The following is a 5,302-nucleotide window of genomic DNA, read 5'->3' as shown; positions in this document are numbered from 1 at the left end:
CCAGTGCCATCTAGGCAAGAGCTCAAAAGATAAACCAGTGAGCAGTAAAGAGTCAGTTTGTGATGAACATCTAAAGGTCCAGTCATCAGAGTGAAAAAAGTCACATCCCAGGCCTTATGAAAGTTCTCATCCTGGGCAGGCACGGGGTAAAGTGTTGGCTACCCTAGCCCTTTCCTCAATCACTCAGCACACCTATTCCCCTTTCCTCTTTGTGAACTCCGGCAGATACCTCCCACCGCCGCGGCAGGAGCTGCCAGCCCAAGGGGAATGATTGCAGCAGAGAGCCAGGAATGATCTCCTTGCTCTTCCAGTCCTATTCTCTGAGTCACACCCACTCCTTCCTTAGATTGGTGGGTGAGGGAAAACGCCCCTCTTCTTCTTTCTGCAAGAGAGGAAATAAAAGCCACTTTCACCTTAGAGCAAATGGGAGATGGGATAGAAAATGGTATATAAATAAATTAATAAAGAATGTAAAATTTGGGGATTTTTTTTTTTTCACTCACTAATTCTCTCAGATCCTTCCAGGTTGTTATGTGTACCAATACTATGTTTTTATTGCTGAGTGGTATTACAAAATATGGACATATCAGTTTATTTAACAATTTATTTGTTGAAGATTTGAACAGGTTATATTTTGGGGCTGTTATAAATAAATCTACTGTGAACATTCAGATACAGTTTATTGTGTGAACATATATTTTCATTTCTCTAGGTTAATGCCAGAAGTACAGTTGTTGGGTTATATGGTATGTTCATGCTTAGATTTTTAAGAAAATCCATTTTCTTAAAATAGATTTATGTAAGAAAATAAATCTTATTGTGCTGTCTTCTAATCCATGAACGTGGCGTAGCATATATCACAATCATTTACATCTTCTTTGATTTCTATTATTAACATTTTGTAGTGTTAAGCATATAAATTCTATACATCTTTTGCTTTTTTTTTTTTAATTATTTTTTATTTTTATTTTTTGAGGCGAGGCAACCCTTGGTTGACCTCACAGATTGCAAGGACCTTGTCAGCTTACAATCCCTTTTTCTTTAATTTTTTATTTTTTTATGCCTACAGCACCTGGTCTTCCTAGGTGGTCTCCCATCCAAGTACCAACCAGGCCCAACCCTGCTTAGCTTCTGAGATCAGACAGGGTAGGCCTTGTTCAGGATAGCATGGCCATAGACATCTTTTATTTTATTGATACCCAAATATTTCATCTTTTGACCAATTATAATTGCCGTTGTGACTTTAGGTTTCCGCATACTCAATGCTAGTATACATAGAAATATAATTAAATTACATGTGTTTACATCGGTTTACTTATTAATTTTTGAAAAATTTGTGCCTATTTCTTGAGATTTTCTTCACATACTCTCATGTTACCTACAAAGGTGACCTTATTGCCTGGACTAGGACTATGGAGAGTAAGAGTGTTGACAACAAATAGCCCTTCCTTGTTCTTTATCTCAGAAGAAAACCTTCAGTCATTGATCATTAAATATGTTAGCTCCAGTATTTTATCGACGTTCCTTATCAAGCTGAGGAAGTTTCTATTTCATTAACTCAGAATTTTAATCACTAGTCATTGTTGATTTTGTCAAATTGATATTAATCAATTGATATAATTATGTGGTTTTTCTACCTTAGCTTATATGGCAAATTATATTGATTGATTTTTGAATACTGAACCTACTTTGCATCTTTGGAATAAAACCCACTTGGTCACAGTGTATAGTTATTTTATATATTGCTAGATTCAATTTGCTATACATTTCTTGAGCAATTTTGTACCTATGTTTATGAGGAATACTGGTCTGTAGTTTTTGTTTTGTTTAACTGCCCTTGTCTAATTTTAGAATCAGAGTAATATTGGATTTATAAAGTTAATTGGGATATATATCCTGTTCTTCTATTTCTAGAAGAGATTGTGTATAATTGGTGTTATTTATTTTGTAGACTTTTAGTAGAAATCTCTTGTGCATCTGTATCTAGAGATTTATTTTTGGGAGAATTTTCTAACTACAAATTCAATTTATTTAATAGATTTAGGCAATTTAATATTGGTTCGGTTTTTGTAGTTATCACTCTAAGAAATTGATTTTCATTATCTCAGTGGTAAAATTTGTATGTCACCACTTGAATAGGTTTCAATTTTATTTAACTTCAGTTCATGTATGTAATTTCCAAATATAATTCTATAATCTTTCATGGTAAACGTATTTTTGAATTTAAAAATATCATTTCTTAGTAGTTTGAATTCTTCCAATTTAGAGACTCCACATATCCAACTTGCTATCCACCTATGAAGAAAACCAAAAACTTACTTTATCCATTACGTTATCAGAAAACTATATATCTTACTGATGGATCATAACAGAAATACACTTTCAAAATGATTTTTAAAAAACCTCAAGGCATGTTTGTTCTGTTTAAAATGGCTGGGAAGTACAGAAATAAAAGAGGAGTCATAAACGAAGGTTGATTTTCTTTATGAAGCCCGAATTCCTCTGTGGTATTTATCTCAATTTCTACACAAAAACTTGAAAATCAAAAGAAACTTGCCATCAATAAAAACTACAAAATGATTAAAAAGGAAAATAAGACAGATTGAAAGAAATAGCAGGTGAGACAGAAAAGTCTCTTAATCATCAGCCTATATACCATAACTTAGTAGGGAAAAAATGCTATGATGGTTAATTTTGTGTCAATTTGACTGGGCTGCAGGCTACCCAGACTTTTGGTCTAATGTTATTCTGTGTCTATAAGGTTTGTTGTTGTTGTTGTTGTTATTTGAGATTAATATTTGAATCACTAGACAAAGTAAAAGAGATTACTCTCTCTAAATTGGTTGTTCCTCATCTAATCGATTGAAGATCTGAATAGAACAAAAAGCCTTGGTAGGAGGCAACTTGCCTCTGCCTGACTGTCTTCTAGTTGGGACATTGTCTTCTCCTGCCTTCATACTCAAACTTGACTGGAACTATCCCATCAGTTTTTCTGGCTCTCCAGCTTGTCAATGCTGATCGCAGGACTTTTCAGCTTCCATAATCACGTGAGCCAATTCCTTATAACAAACCATATATATTAAAATATATATTCTGTTCCTCTGGAAAACCCCAAATTATACAAATACATTGACCACTGCAGAAGTTAGCCATTAAGGCAAGCCATTAAGAATTCTGGCTACTGAGAGAAGGACATCTGAAGTAGTTATATCACAAAAGTTAGTGAGAAGAGGTGAACATAGGGTAATTAAGAACTTATGAAATGGGGAAGTCCTTCACATGAGGTTTTTCAAAGAAAAATTCATACATGTGTAAGAAGAACTCAAATGTTTAGTCATATGATGCATAGAAGATATCGTCAGGGAAGCAATAACAGCCCAGAGGAACAAATTCACCACAAGTTAGGTAAAGAATTTTGCTGTTTTCTTTTCCCTGAATCCTAAATGCTTTAAAGGTTGAAAGCATACTAAAGAGGAATTGTGGTGAAAGGAAAATGAATGTCGCATGTCTTTTCACTGTGAACTTTGGAGAAAGAGATGAATATTGAATTGTCTGAGAAATTTCAATTTTAAACGGATTAATTTTTATATAACTTGTGAAAACTAGAAGTTTCCAGAAAGTTATAGAGCCTATGCAAGAACAGCAAAGAGGTTTTTAAAAAGCTTGGTAAAAAGCAGAGATTGGAGAAAATTAAAATATTATGGCTGTACCCCTTTGAGAAGTAAGAGTCTAACTTGCCCCCAAAAGGATTTGGCCTCCTGAAGAACGCCGTGAAAAATTGCTACAACCAAGAGTAAGGCAGTCAATTCTTTGGAGATCTGAGGGTAGCAAATTAAGTAACTCATTTATCATACTGTATTAGCCACAAGTCAAGTCTTAGGCCTTGGTGCCTGACCATGCCAGAAGAGGGACCAGTGTTCCTTCAACTATGAATATTCAGCTAGAAAAATAGGGCTGAAGCCAAGGTTCTGTCATTTCATATATGCTATTGGAACTAGTCGCAGGTAATAACAGGGAAGTGAGTGATGTTTTGAAAATCATGTAGCTTAAACTGTACAATTAAAAGTAAGAATCTCTTCCCTAGACACTGAAGTCCTCCTCTGCTACCACATATAAATGGGAAACAGAGATCTGTACCTGTACAATTACTTCCTTCTCCTTTAATGGTCTTATTTATATCTTTTCCCTGGAAAATCCTGTCTATATTTCTCCCCTAGTTAATGACAACACATATTTTAAGAATAAAGTATACCACCATTACATTCAATTCAGTGTGACTCTACCTTGTCTCCCACTTTTCCATCCACATCTGTGACAAATGCTTTTTTATTTGCTTTCATTTCAATATGAGTTTCCATCTATCAGAGCATCTATAACATTAATTTGTGAGTAAGACTGTTCATTTGTTTGCATGTTTTATTTATGTACTGTATTTTCTGGTTATCTTAGAACTGGATATTTGATGTCTGCCAATATGTTCCATACCCTTATATTCTTAGTGGCTCTCCATACCTGAAACATAGCAGAAGTTCAATAAATTTGGATAGAATGCAGTGGCTTAAGTTTCTCTTTTTTGAGCACCTACTTTGTGTTAGCCACTGTGCTGGGTGACTTACGTATATGCTCATATTGCCTTGCACAATAAACTTTGTATACTTGTAGAATATGTTTTACTTGTCTGCCTAACATCTATTCCTGCTTCCTTTCTACAACCAGAGAGTCTAGTTTGTTTGAATACCATGCTAAGTCCTTATTGACCTTAGCTAGCCATTGTTGTCTCAGTAAAATGCCAAAAATGGATTAAATATAAGTTGTGTGATGCAATTCTGTATGGAGAGTCATCAGTAGAAAATTTTCAAACCCTTGGAAGAGTTTGTTTGACCTTATAAAGCAATGAAGTAAAAGACTGATTCCTAGAATTGCTATATCATCTTGAATGAATAAAGATTACTAGAGAAGTTGAAATATAAAATAATAGAACAAAAAAATAAATAAATAAATAAACTGGGTTCCTAATAAAACAAAACAGTCACAGAATTAGACTCTGGAGGCATATTCATCTCAGATATTGTTATAACATATGACAATAATTTTATTTTCCAATAAAAGTAAATGTAATTACATTATTTTTGCTCACATTTTATATGTGGTATATTAAAATCTAGAGTTTAGGTAAACCATTTATTTAGGCAATAGCGGAACAAGAATTCAAATCCAAGTCTCTTATTCCAAAACCAATGTTCTTCTATGACACAATAGAATTTGTGAGGTGTCTCAGCAAACTAGTAAGTGGATATACTAA

The 5,302-nt window shown here is 33.9% G+C and overlaps 1 pseudogene; it reads right to left on the bottom strand.

Annotated features, from left to right (window-relative positions):
- Nucleotides 1-1,060: 1,060 nt before the first annotated feature.
- On the bottom strand, nt 1,061-1,179 carry LOC120599157 (uncharacterized; annotated as a pseudogene).
- Nucleotides 1,180-5,302: the final 4,123 nt, after the last annotated feature.

The sequence above is a fragment of the Pteropus medius genome, unplaced genomic scaffold (genome assembly GCF_902729225.1).
Source record: "Pteropus medius unplaced genomic scaffold, Ma_sr-lr_union100, whole genome shotgun sequence".
NCBI lineage: Eukaryota > Metazoa > Chordata > Mammalia > Chiroptera > Pteropodidae > Pteropus > Pteropus medius.
This window is presented reverse-complemented; position numbering and strand designations above follow the sequence as displayed.